Raw genomic sequence first — 15264 nt, 5'->3', positions numbered from 1 at the left:
ATGCTGCACGGTGGATTGGTCAGGTCTACAGTAGCTGTAATAACTCAGCTAGAACAAAACCCCAAAGTCCCACGGCCACAAACTATGAAGCAAAAAAAGTTTGGGAACAAAATGTGACGCTGAAGTACTTTTGAGTCGCCAGGAAAAAGAGAAAACAAAATGCTTATGACGCCACCTCAGAAATGATCCTTGTATTGTGCATTGTGGCTCACTGCTGTGATTATTGGGAGGCGGCCATAATAAAAAAAAAAAGCAAAGAAACGCTGCTGATTCTCCCACTGTGTGAAGTCAAATTGTCTGCTGCCAAAAAGGCACGATAAATATTTGTATTTAAGAGATTTTCCTCACTGCTTGCATTTGTACATCACAAATGCAGAAAAAAAACGTCCCAGATCTTAGAACGTACTTTTGTGGATAATTATAACAGAGGCTGATTTTGGAAAGTATTGTATTCTGGGTTGAATAATTACTGTACCATACCTGCCAACTTTTGAAATCAGAAAAACCTAGTAGCCAGGGTCCAAGGGCCGCAGGCCCCGGTAGGTCCAGGACAAAGTCCTGGTGGGGGGTTCAGGGCTTCGCCCCCTGACGCAAAATGATTATTAGCATTCAGACAGGTTAAAATGTTGCTAAAACCATCACTTTTCTATCAGTCACAGTGACTTTTCAAAACAAAAATATTACAGCAAAAATCATATGGGTTGATTGACATGTTTATTCTGTAAGCTAACTTCAATAGTTTGAAATTATTTTGACAGTTAATGCCAGTTATCCTGTCAACCTTTCACAAGACTTCAATTTGTTAATTGAAAGTATAAACACTTTTTACAGTAAACAAATGGTAAAACAGTACTAAACAATTCCATTTAAAAAAAAATTGCTGTCATTATTAACTTTCTGTCCAAGCTTGTATAATCTACTGCCTTGTTCAATTGTAAAAAATATTCTGTGCCTAAAATTCACATTTCTAACACAATTATCATACTGTAAACATGGTAAGCTAACTTCATTAAAATTAATAGTCCTGTCAATAGCATGGAATTACAATTCAAATGTAGTTTTTTTGTAAGCCTTTCAAAAGAATTCAAAACATGAAAAATTAATGACAATTAATTTAAGCCATCAGACACTTGAAAAGTGGCACATCACATCTCTAATGTAATCATTTGAACTTTTCAACAGAAATAGCACTGCAAAAATATTAAGGACATACTTCTGTATTTTGGTAGTTATGCTGTCAACATTTAACAAGATTTCTTCAACTTAGACTTGAAAGCATAAATAGTATAAACACTTTTAACAGTATAACAGTACTAAACAATTCCAATAGATAACATTGGTGTCATTACCTTTTTGTGGCTAAAATCCAAATTTATTCCATCAGATTGATCATACTGCAAAAATGATATGGTAACTTTATGATAAGTTTACTTGAAGTGGCATAAAACACTGAAAGTGATTGTTCCTATAACCCCTTTGTTTCAAATGTTTGTTCCACTTGTGGCAGTCGGGCACCAGCATACCGTCTTTGACAACTTGAAGTGGCATAAAACACTGAAAGTGATTGTTCCTATAACCCCTTTGTTTTAAATGTTTTATGCCACTTCAAGTTGTCAAAGACGTGCTGTGAAATACAGCCGACAGGATTGCGCACCAAACACGAAGCAAGGCCAAAGCGCATGCATGCTGCAGGAGAACAAAGGACTTCTTTCATTTAAGGTTTGTGATAAACCATCAAACTCATTCGTTAAAAGGACTCTATAGTAATATAAAGTGAGTTTTTCTGGACATTATCATGCAAGAAAAGTTTATTTTTGGGACCGCGATCACCGCGTAATGATTTTTAAAGGTTGCATTACAAACATTTAACTGTCCCATGTGATCAGCCAGTGCGATTGGAAGTCCATGCTCAATTATTGCCTCCGTAAATAAAACTTCGGCATTTATCACATCCAAAGAATCTGTTTGGGCGACGAAAAACGTTGAAAGTTTTCCACTTGTATCGCTAGCAACGGCATTAGACTTGTGTTTTTGTGTCCCAACGTGGTCTTTTACATCGCTAATTCTTCCGTGTCCGATCAAAAAATCTTGTCTGCACAAGGTGCAATTCGCGTAGTTTTCACCCTTTTTTTTTTTTTATTAATGAAAAACCGTATTTTTTATCACTGCAACCGTAACCCGGAATAGGTTGATGAAAACCGTACTAATTACGGGAAAACCGGAGTAGTTGGCAGGTATGCTGTACAGTGTTTCCCACACATTCATTTATTTGTGGCGGCCCGCCACGAAAGAATGACGTCCGCCACAAATGGATTTTTCGGCTTTTGACTCGCTCGACCGCTCATAAAAGCAATGGGACTCTGTCTGTGAATGTACCTTGTAGTTACAACTCCGGTGCAGTAGGTGGCGGTAGCCTACTATGCATTGTAACTCCGCCAATAGCACTTAATTCACCTGATGGGCCAGAAGAAGAAGAAGAAGACGAAGAATACGACGAAGTAAAAGAAGAACGGACCGACCGGATCAAAATACGAGGGTAATATAGGTTATAGGTAGATAGGTTATAGCTGCATCGCTCGTGGCTCGTCATATATTTAACGTTAATCCGCGATTTCACCGAGCGTTTCACTGACGGTGAGCAGCCTGACGCTGCTTCATTAACACCGCCGCTGTTTGACTCGGGGGCCGGGGCAGACGCACGTAGTAACAGTCACCTGTTTTCATACCGACGAGCTAACGTGTCCAGCTTATAACCCTGTTGTCAATAAACACACATGGACTGAAGCTAAATTGTCCACTGTCCACTGCAGCATGTGAATGCGATGAAAAGAATAAAATCTGAGCCAACCAGCTGTTAAAATGTTGTCCAGGTTAATGTTTTGGCCATTAAAGGCCCTTCATTTCAAGATTCCAACTGTGATCGGGCTTTAAACAGGTGGCTGACCTGTTCAGATGGGTGTAACTGCTACTGGTCAAATAATGTGAAATAGCATTTCATTTTACATGTATGCAATGCCATTTAAATGTAATTATAGATAATAATAATAATAATAATAATAAATACTGTGTAGTGTTGTAAATAGTCAACGGGAAGGATTTTAGTAAGATAGAAGCCATGAGCACGACACAGCCAGAAAAAAACCTAGGCAGGACAAGTAAAAATATTGGGGCAAGTAGATTTGAGAAGTCGGGCAAGTAGAAAAAAAACCTTAACGTTGAATCCTGCATGTGTTGAGCTGCTGCCGCTTAAGGTTAGACGGCACTGTACATAGAGCGGTTCTGCTCGTTAGTAATAAATTCCAATGTTGGATGTTCACTCCTTCACACAGATGAGTATAGAAAAATATTTTCAACGGCCGAAAGGGGCTCGACTTGGAGAGGAGGTAGGCCTGTTCAGCAGCAGCAGGAGGAGGAGGAGGAGGTTGACTGACTGTGGCAGGACACCTCTGCCTCTGTTTCACTTCATGTTGCTGGTAAATAATATGGTTGTAGTAGTAGGCTAAAGTTAAATTATTTAGTATTTACTAATTAAAGGGGCAGAGCTTTAAGAGACATTTTAGCTTTTATATTTTATAAGATATGTCACACCGCGGTGAGGGAAGTCTTGTCTTGTTTTTTTCTGTCTTGTGATTTACATGTTTTATTTTGAAAAGCAACTCCTCTTGTTTCAGATCACGGGTCCTTCCTCTTGTGTCACCAGTCTGACGTCATTCCTGACCCTTGATTGTTTCCACCTGTTTCCCATTACCCTCATGTTCTTTATAAGCCCAAGCCTCCCCTTGTTCTGTGCCAGATTGTCTCGAGCTTTCGTGCCGGTCTTGCGTTCCATGTCCCTGTTCATGTCCATGCCTTGCCTTGTCTCACGTCTACGTCCTTGCTCCCAGGATATCCCACGCTGTAATTTTGAATTGACTTTTTTCCTCCCTCAGAGCGACTTTTGTTATCCTACCTTTTTCTACCGCAGTGGTGAGTTATTATTTTTCCTTAAAGATTTTTTCCTCAAAGTTTGTTGAGTGATTTTTTTTGTTTACATTGATTAGAGTAGTTAAGTTTTATAGTCTTTATTTTCTTCCTCCTGTTTGGAGCGTTTTTTTGTTAAAGTTTTTGATAACAGATACGGTGCTAATTATAATCGTCCTTATTTTTGTATTCCTCCTTTTTTTTTTGGAGTGATTTTCGGTTTTTCCCTTTTGGAACATTTTGTCAATAGTATTTTTGTAATTCATAGTAATTGAATTTACTCGGCTCTGGAGGCTTAAAAGAGTATTTCAAAATAAAAGCTTTATTTGGAATCACCTCTCTGCATCTGAGTCCCTTCCTCCGTCCAAGCCTGACAAGATATATTTTTTGTAAGAACCACAATTAATAAATATATTTCAGTGAATCACTAATTGTTCAAATCTGTATATAAATATGTACATAAAATGTTGTAATTATATTCCAACTCCGCGTTCTTCTTGGTCATCGCCGCTGCCGCCGCCACCCCCCCGACCACACCACCACAAATAGATGCCTGTCCTGTGGGAAACACTGCTGTACATATTACTGTTCACATTAAAACAACTACATATTTAAGCAATATATCAATCAATGTTTATTTATATAGGCCTAAATCACAAGTGTCTCAAGGGGCTATCTATATATGTATAGTAGTTACTAGGGGTTAGGGCTGGGCGATATATCGATATACTGGATATATGGCGGGTTTGTCTCTGTGCGATATAGAAAATGACTATATGGTGATATTGGAGTATACGTTGTCACGCAGTTTCTTTTAGCTGCGGGCATTACACTACATGCGTTTCCCAATCTTTCTTGTCCCTCCTTCTCACAGAGACTTAAAACAAGCGCACCTTCTTACATACGTCACGTGTGCAACGTCACAGGTAGCGACATGGTAACGTTAGCTGTGATGTTAACAGTGCGGTGCGGGTGGTAATACGAGAGAAAGAAGGTGCGAATCTGGTAACAAATGAAGGAAGAATTAACTCCCAAGAAAAACAGCACGGGGTCCATCATCTGGTGGTGGTTTGGCTTCAAGCGGGAAGATGTTGAACAGTTATGCAGCAAAAGCGTTGCTGCAAAAAGTAGCACCACTGCTAATGTAGCATCATTTGAAAAGTCACCCGCTAGAGAATGAAGAGTGCTTGAGACTCCGCGTGTCAACATCTCCGTTCGGTGCCACACCCACGACATAATAATAAAATAATAATCATTTACTCAAGATTTTATTTTAAACTTGCAAGGTACAGTGGGTATTAGGGATGTCCCGATCCAGGTTTTTGCACTTCCCATCCGATACCGATATTGTTTTTGCATTTCCGATGATCCGATACGATACTGACCGATACCGATACAGACCTATCCGAGCATGTATTAAAGTTTAAAGTTATTTAGCCTACTTGGTTGTCAGAATCATGTTGAAAAGGGTTTTAGTACACTTGATTACAACTAGCCAGCTGAATTAGGGGAGTTTGAATAATACACAATGGTTGGTAACAAGAAACTGACCTGTTTATTCAAGGATAAACACAAAATAGACAAAATTATACATGACAAACAGAAATGGCATCATTGAAACTAGGGCTGGGCGATATGGCCTTTTTTTAATATTGCAATATTTTAAGGCCATATTGCGATACACAATATATATCTGGATATTTTGCCTTAGCCTTGAATGAACACTTGATGCATATAATCACAGCAGTATGATGATTCTATGTGTTTTGATTGATTGATTGAGACTTTTATTAGTAGGTTGCACAGTGAAGTACATATTCCGTACAATTGACCACTAGATGGTAACACCCGAATAAGTTTTTCAACTTGTTTAAGTCGGGGTCCACTTAAATTGATTCATGATACAGATATATACTATCAGATATATACTATCATCATAATACAGTCATCACATTGAATTATTGACATTATTTATAATCCAGGGTGTGGAGGGGGGCGCCGGATGTAAGTGTCAAAAAGACAGTCAAAAGAGTTTGATATGAGAATAAATCTAAAGTTAAAATATAGGGTAGAAATGCACCCATTTGCAGGAAATGTAGTCTTGATTTTCAAAATTTTCTTTCAAGGCTTGCATGTCTACATTAAAACATTCTTCTTCATACTGCATTAATATATGCTACTTTTAAACTTTCATGCAGAGAAGGAAATCACAACTAAAAAAATCACTAATTATTTCATACGGTGTTGATCTGGAAATTTTTGCCTCGGCATTTTGATGGTGTGGACGTGTGGCACCGAATGGAGATAAGCGTCTCGACAGACGTCACAATATTTGAACAATGATGACGAAAACTGTTTTCTCTGTCGTGTCCGTGTGTCGAAAATTGTTATGCGCTTATTTTTTTATTTGATTTTGTGCGTGGCATATAATTGCTATGCGCAGAGGACGCTTAAACAGTGCGCAATTGCACAGGCGAGCACCTTAGAGGGAGCGTTGCTCGCACGGCTGCGCTAGCATCACAGCTAACGTTAGCCATGCTGCTACCTCTTTGCTGGGAGAGGGCGTATACGTATGTGACGTGTGTCGAAGACAGTATGTGACGTATGACGTGACAGTATGTGACGTATGACGTGACAGTATGTGACGTGTGTAAGAAGGTGCGCTTGCTGTCTGTGAGAGGGAGACACAGGAAAGAGTGAGAAGAGCCTGTCGTGTAATGCCAGCAGCTAAAAGCAACTGCGTGAGAATTCACACTCGGCACAATGCAGTCCGAAATGTAGCGTTCTCCTGGCAACCTCCAAACCCAGACTGGTCCACCACATTGCCAGATGGAAAAGCGTGAGTCATCACTCCGGAGAAGGCGTCTCCACTGCTTTAGAGTCCAGTGGTGATGTCCTTTACACCACTGCATCCCACGCTTTGCATTGGACTTGGTGATGTATGGCTTAGATGCAGCTGCTCGGCCATGGAAACCCAGTCCATGAAGCTCTCTGCGTGGTGTACGTGGGCTAATTGGAAGGTCACATGAAGTTTGGAGCTCTGTAGCAACTGACTGTGCAGAAAGTCTTTGCACTATGCTGACCTCTCTGTCAATTTACGTGACCTACCACTTGGTGGCTGAGTTGCTGTTGTTCCCAAACTCTTCACTTTTCTTACAATAAAGTTGACTTTGGAAGATTTAAGATTTGTTGCACAGGTGGCAATTGTCAGAGGCAGATATTTACATATATCCGAATTTAAGTTGTATTTCTTTTATTTCATAGTCATATTTGAAAACAGCACGTGTTTTCCATTTCTTCTCTTGCTGCTCTGTCTGCAAGTAAACTGTGTGTTAACCTTGAGTTCTTTGGAATGTGTTTTGACTAGCATTTGTTTTGTCTACAGACATGAGACGAGAGAGAGGGTGGTGGGACCGGGAAGACAGACCATTTTGGGGAGGCGCAATAGAATGTTCTAGGGTTAGACTGGTCTCAATCAATGTATATTGGCAAAGCTTTGAGAATATACAACAAAATACCTATTCTGTCTCCGGTGGTTTTTCAACTCAGCTTTAAGTGTCGTAAAGAGCTTGGGAGCGAATTGTGACTTGAATTCCCTGGGAGGAACAACTGGTCCAAAACGCAACACATCCTATGACAGTTCCACGCTGGAAATCACTGAGAGCGGCCCATTCTTTCACAAATGTTTGTAGAAACAGTCTCCATGCCTCAGTGCTGGATTTGATACACCGGGCCAAGTGATTAGGACACCTGATTCTCATCATTTGGATGGGAGGCCAAATACTTTTGGCAATAAAGTGTATATACTTAAGACAAATTTCCTACTGCAATGACTAGAAAGGCTGGTAAAGAGCTGGTCGATTCAATCGTAAATCCCCCTAAAAGTTGCTCTGGCTAAATTACAAGTGCATATTGAGCCGAAGAGTCAGACAATTGTTATTGATTATCAATGCGGACCTTAGCATTTGCAACCCGTAGTGATTTTGCAACAAAGCGAATTCAAATCTATAAAAACTTAACACTTAAAACGGCTCAAATAAAAAGTTGAAAACATCATTTCGAGTTTTTTGGAAAAACGAACAGCCGCATAACGGAAAGGGACACATACCTGCCAACTTTTGAAATCAGAAAAACCTAGTAGCCAGGGTCCAGGGGTTGCAGGCCCCGGTAGGTCCAGGACAAAGTCCTGGTGGGTGGTTCAGCTTCGCCCCCAGACGCAAAATGATTATTAGCATTCAGACAGGTTAAAATGTTGCTAAAACCATCACTTTTCTATCAGTCACAGTGACTTTTCAAAACAAAAATATTACAGCAAAAATCATATGGGTTGATTGACATGTTTATTCTGTAAGCTAACTTCAATAGTTTGAAATTATTTTGACAGTTAATGCCAGTTATCCTGTCAACCTTTCACAAGACTTCAATTTGTTAATTGAAAGTATAAACACTTTTTACAGTAAACAAATGGTAAAACAGTACTAAACAATTCCATTAAAAAAAAAATTGGTGTCATTATTAACTTTCTGTCCAAGCTTGTATAATCTACTGCCTTGTTCAATTGTAAAAAATATTCTGTGCCTAAAATTCACATTTCTATCACAATTATCATACTGTAAACATGGTAAGCTAACTTCATTCAAATTAATAGTCCTGTCAATAGCATGGAATTACAATTCAAATGTAGTTTTTTTGTAAGCCTTTCAAAAGAATTCAAAATATGAAAAATTAATGACAATTAATTGAAGCCATCAGACACTTGAAAAGTGGCACATCACATCTCTAATGTAATCATTTGAACTTTTCAACAGAAATAGCACTGCAAAAATATTAAGGACATACTTCTGTATTTTGGTAGTTATGCTGTCAACATTTAACAAGATTTCTTCAACTTGGACTTGAAAGCATAAATAGTATAAACACTTTTAACAGTATAACAGTACTAAACAATTCCAATAGATAACATTGGTGTCATTACCTTTTTGTTTGCTCAATTATTGCCTCCGTAAATAAAACTTTGGCATTTATCACATCCAAAGAATCTGTTTGGGCGACGAAAAACGTTGAAAGTTTTCCACTTGTACCAAAATCTGTTACCCATCGGAATTTGTAACTCCAGGGGGCGATGTTCCCATGGCGTTTGTTTGATGGTTAAACGGCAAGCCCAAAGAGGAGGAGAAGAAGAACGCTTGCGTAAATGGCGTAAACTATCCTTAATGCTGAAACGTCAGTTGTCAGAATTTCAGCATTAATAAATTACACATATTCTGGAAATCAATGACTTACTTTCATTATAGTATGAGTCCATTGTTATTATTAATGCTGAAATTCTGACAACTGAGGTTTCAGCATTAAGGATACCGTATTTTCCGCACTATAAGGCGCACCTAAAAACCACACATTTTCTCAAAAGCTGACAGTGCGCCTTATAACCCGGTGCGCTTTATTACGATTCATTTTCATAAAGATTCGATCTCGCAACTTCGGTAAACAGCCGCCATCTTTTTTCCCGGTAGAACAGGAAGCGCTTCTTCTTCTACGCAAGCAACCGCCAAGGAAAGCACCCGCCCCCATAGAACAGGAAGCGCTTCTTCTTCTACTGTAAGCAACCACCCGCCCCCGGAAGAAGAAGAAAAAACGCGCGGATATCACCGTACGTTTCATTTCCTGTTTACATCTGTAAAGACCACAAAATGGCTCCTACTAAGCGACAAGGATCCGGTTCATAAAAAGACGCAATCTCTCCATCCGCACACGGATTACTACCGTATTTCACAGCAACTGATATTCCTGTGAACCGCACTGTGGAACGGGAGCACGTACGGTGAATATTCGCACCACAGGGAATGAGAAGTCATCCTTCACTGTGGTTTTAGCTTGCCATGCTAACTTCCACCCATGGTGATATTCAAAAGGAAGACCTTGCCAAAAGAGACCTTTCCAGCCGGCGTCATCATAAAAGCTAACTCGAAGGGATGGATGGATGAAGAAAAGATGAGCGAGTGGTTAAGGGAAGTTTACGCGAAGAGGCCGGGTGGCTTTTTTCACACAGCTCCGAAGGCGAACACACCTTCACTAAGACGGGCAGACAGCGCCGGACGACATACGCCAACATTTGCCAGTGGATCGTAAATGCCTGGGCAGATATTTCGGTCACAACTGTGGTCCGAGCTTTCCGGAAGGCAGGATTCACAGAACAACAGCGACACTGACTCCGATGACTTCGACGAGACGGAACCGGCCATTTTGGATACCACGCTTGCGCAACTTTTCAATTCGGACACCGAAGACGAAGAATTCGAAGGATTTACGAATGAAGAATAACTTCAGAAGGTGAGCGCTATGTTTATTTTGTGTGTTGTGACATTAACGTTCGAGCAACATTATGTTGCTATTGCTCTACACCATTTTGAATTTTACTATGTTTGTGATTGCACATTTGCGTACATTTTGGGACAGAGTTGTTAGAACGCTGGTTTTCAATATATTATTAAAGTTTGACTGAACTATCTGACTGTTTTTTTGACATTCCCTTTAGCGCAGCGTAGGCGCGGCTTATAATCCGGGGCGGCTTATTGGTGGACAAAGTTATGAAATATGTAATTCATTGAAGGTGCGGCTAATAATCCGGTGCGCCTTATAGTGCGGAAAATACGGTAGTTTATGCCATTTACGCAAGCGTTCTTCTTCTCCTCCTCTTTGGGCTTGCCGTTTAACCATCAAACAAACGTCATGGGAACATCGCCCCCTGGAGTTAAAAATTCCGATGGGTAACAGATTTCGGTACAACAACGGCATTAGACTTGTGTTTTTTTGTCCCAACGTGGTCTTTTACATCGCTAATTCCTCCGTGTCCGATCGAAAAATCTTGTCTGCACAAGGTGCAATTCGCGTAGTTTTCACCCTTTTTGGAACGGATAATTATTCCCGGATAGGCTTTTGAATATTCTTCGCGGAATGACTGCAGTTTTCTTTTCGGTTTAAGACTCGTTTGCGATTTTTCTCCGGCTGATTCCATGATCGTTCGCTCGTTTGGAAACAATGGCCTCGTGCTTGGCAGCGGTGCTATAAATAGCCTCGCGCATGGCATTCGGAATGGCTCGATAGGAAGTTACGGGAAGCAGTGTCGATTGTCATTGTTGTTACGCGATTTCGTGAATAAAACTTAAAAAAAAAAAAAAAAAAAAAAAAAAAAAATTTAATTACCGTATTTTCCGCACTATAAGGCGCACCAGATTATTAGCCGCACCTTCAATGAATGGCATATTTCATAACTTTGTCCACCAATAAGCCGCCCCGGACTATAAGCCGCGCCTACGCTGCGCTAAAGGGAATGTCAAAAAAACAGTCAGATAGGTCAGTCAAACTTGAATAATATATTAAAAACCAGCGTTCTAACAACTCTGTTCACTCCCAAAATGTACGCAAATGTGCAATCACAAACATAGTAAAATTCAAAATAGTGCAGAGCAATAGCAACATAATGTTGCTCGAACGTTAATGTCACAACACACAAAATAAACATAGCGCTCACTTTCTGAAGTTATTCTTCATTCGTAAATCCTTCGTCTTCGGTGTCCGAAGTGAAAAGTTGGGCAAATTTACGATCCACTGGCAGATGTTGGCGTCGTCTGGCGCTGCCTCCTCGTCTTAGTGAAGGTGTGTTCGCCTTCTGTCATCCATTGTTCCCACGCAGTTAGCAGTCTAGCTTCGAATGCCCTGTTGACACCAATATCTAGCGGCTGGAGGTCTTTTGTCAATCCACCCGGAATGACGGCGAGTATTGAATTAAGCGCGTAAGCGTGTCTCTCAATGTGCTGTTATGAGCTAGCAAATATAACAACTACACTACCCAGCATGCAACGATAGTTACGAGCATGCGCGGTAGCCCTGAGAAGCGTTGTATGCTGGCAGTTAGAATGTGGTTATGAGCACGCTGTGAGTAAACGTTGAGAACTCAGTTAACACGCCTCGTCTGCATTATTTATAATTAGACAGACAACACACTTAATAGGAGCCATTTTGGGGTCTTTACATAAACACACAAATGGAAATGAAACGTCACATATCCCAGCATGCACCGCGCGCTTCTTCGTCATCCACTGTTCCCACGCAGTTAGCAGTCTAGCTTCGAATGCCCTGTTGACACCAATATCTAGCGGCTGGAGGTCTTTTGTCAATCCACCCGGAATGACGGCGAGTATTGAATTAAGCGCGTAAGCGTGTCTCTTAATGTGCTGTTATGAGCTAGCAAATATAACAACTACACTACCCAGCATGCAACGATAGTTACGAGCATGCGCGGTAGCCCTGAGAAGCGTTGTTGTATGCTGGCAGTTAGAATGTGGTTATGAGCACGCTGTGAGTAAACGTTGAGAACTCAGTTAACACGCCTCGTCTGCATTATTTATAATTAGACAGACAACACACTTAATAGGAGCCATTTTGGGGTCTTTACATAAACACACAAATGGAAATGAAACGTCACATATCCCAGCATGCACCGCGCGCTTCTTCTACGGGGAAAAAAGATGGCGGCTGTTTACCGTAGTTGCGAGACCTAAACTTTATGAAAATGAATCTTAATATTTATCCATATATAAAGCGCACCGGGTTATAAGGCGCACTGTCAGCTTTTGAGAAAATTTGTGGTTTTTAGGTGCGCCTTATAGTGCGGAAAATACGGTAATGAAAAACCGTATTTTTTATCACTGCAACCGTAACCCGGAATAGGTTGATGAAAACCGTACTAATTACGGGAAAACCGGAGTAGTTGGCAGGTATGGGGACATGAGACGTATTCCTTAACTATTATATATATCCACTACACAGGAATGCCAGCCTTTATTATTTAAATAAAAGCACTATGTAGGGAAAACCACTGAGATAGTGAAAGGAGGATTCATCATCATTATCAGGGCTCCTAAACACCGAATCTGATCTGATCGCTTGTGTATTATAAACAATCTTTAAAACGGTGGATCCGCGGTCACAGTCCACATGATGCACAATTAATTAGTTCATGTGTCAATTCAGTATCCAAGTTGGGAGTTTACGCTTGGCAGGGCTTTGAGTTACAAGGGAGCAAGTTTGAATTAAAGCAAACACACTTCCTCGCCCTATCTGCATGCCGCTGCGCGAGTGCGGATTTAATTTGCAGCCAAGAGAGGAAAATGAGAGCGAATCATACGACTCCCCCTGCTGTCCCTCCGGGGGGTCTTGTGAGTCTTCCTCGGGTAGATAAGATGCAGCCGGGCAAGACTCGACACACACACAGGCCGACGGAAGCACACATGCTATTAGGTCACTTCTCTGTTGGAATACCTGGCATCATTATTCATACTGCTTACCAGAGGTGGGACCAAGTCATTGTTTTGCAAGTCACAAGTAAGTCTCGAGTCTTTGCCCTCAAGTCCGAGTCAAGACAGGCAAGCCCCGAGTCAAGTCCAAAGTCAAGACTGGAAAGTCTCAAGTCAAGTCCTAAGTCCTGCATTTTGAGTTTCGAGTCCTTTCAAGTCCTTTTAACCACAGACTAATATATTAACACAGATTGTGTATGCTTTTCAAACGCTGTATTTATTTATTAAAACAAGTGCATTTTAAATTGCAGGAAAGAAAATTGTGCTGACATTGCACTTTATAATAGCACTATTAACCAGTCATTTTAAACATTAACTCATTCCTTTACAGAACAAACACATTGAAAAATAAAGTGCAAATGTACTTATTTGTACAAAAGTGTTAACATTGAAAAAACATGACATATACGTGAACATAACAAAAAAAGTTGTACTTTTTATATGTCAGGGCCCTATGCTGCATTGCATTTGCAAAAGACCAAATTAGCCAAGAGTCTGTCAGTCATTTGTGCACGATGGGGGCGTAGTATGATGCCACCATGGCTGAAAACTCGCTCCACTGGAGCACTGGAGGCAGGCACTGCCAAGACTCTCATGGCCACTCGGAACAGTGAAGGAAGAGTCTTCATGTTCAATGCCCAGAACAAAAGGGGGGAGAGAGTTTGTTTGGGTTGGTGCACTACTTGTAAGTGTATCTTGTGTTTTTTATGTTGATTTAATAAAAAAGAAAAGAAAAAAATATATTTCTTGTGCGGCCCGATACCAATTGATCCACGGACCAGTACCGGGCCGCGGCCCGGTGGTTGGGGACCACTGAGGTAAACAACCAACAGTATGTCAGAAAGCTAGCTAAAACGGTACACATATTCATAATATAGTATACATTTTAACTGACCTTTATTTGACTATTTTTGTCTTTTTTTAGGTGGCTAAAATACGCGGTGCTGCTGACCGCCGTCTAACGTTACGTGTGATATATTGACTAACGTAACCCTGCTTAAAAAAAATCACTGAACAAAAAGTATGAATAAGGTAGTGAACTGCAACAGATTCCCGTGTTTGCAATAACGTTATAACGTTAGCAGTGAGTTTACCAGAGGTGTGGACTCGAGTCACATGACTTGGACTCGAGTCAGACTCGAGTCATGAATTTGATGACTTTAGACTCGACTTGACAAAATGTAAAAAGACTTGCAACTCGACTTAGACTTTAACATCAATGACTTGTGACTTCACTTGGACTTGAGCCTTTTGAATTGACATGACTTGACATGACTTGCTACTTTCCCCAAAACCCAAAGATGAAAAAGTTATTCGGGAGCGCTCCGTATTTTTCATTGTGTACTTGTCTATCAGCGTTGCGTGTGTCAGCTGGTGTGCTCTCAGTACAACAGCCAATCAAATTAGATCTACTTTGTTTTCATCACACAGCATTCATCCAATCAAATTGCAGGACAACCAACGAAGAAGACATGTCCAAACCACACGCCAGTGAACAAAAAATGATACCTAAAATAATTTTGTTTGGGTATAAAAATTACGAGGTGGTCAACACAAAACGGTTTGCAGTATGCAACACATGCGGTTCGAAAATTACTGATGGAGAGGCAACAACTTCCAACTTCGTCCGGCATTTGAAGTTGCACAAAGAACGGTAAGTTTTGAATGTAAGATAACGTTTATTGGCTAAGTAACGTGACTTTTATTTGCTGTGTAGTTAAATCAGTGAGGCTGTAAACTCACTGCTAACGTTATAACGTTATTGCAAACACGGGAATCTGTTGCAGTTCACTACCTTATTCATACTTTTTGTTCAGTGATTTTTTTCAAGCAGGGTTACGTTAGTCAATATATCACACGTAACGTTAGACGGCGGTCAGCAGCACCGCGTATTTTAGCCACCTAAAAAAAGACAAAAATAGTAAAATAAAGGTCAGTTAAAATGTAT

At 40.5% G+C, this 15264-nt stretch overlaps 1 protein-coding gene across 1 annotated transcript in view; it reads right to left on the bottom strand.

The window, feature by feature from the left end:
• chchd6a (coiled-coil-helix-coiled-coil-helix domain containing 6a) overlaps positions 1 to 15264 on the bottom strand; it is a 142519-nt gene that overhangs the window by 74851 nt on the left and 52404 nt on the right. The window lies entirely within an intron of this gene.

The sequence above is a fragment of the Nerophis lumbriciformis genome, linkage group LG01 (assembly GCF_033978685.3).
Source record: "Nerophis lumbriciformis linkage group LG01, RoL_Nlum_v2.1, whole genome shotgun sequence".
NCBI lineage: Eukaryota > Metazoa > Chordata > Actinopteri > Syngnathiformes > Syngnathidae > Nerophis > Nerophis lumbriciformis.
This window is presented reverse-complemented; position numbering and strand designations above follow the sequence as displayed.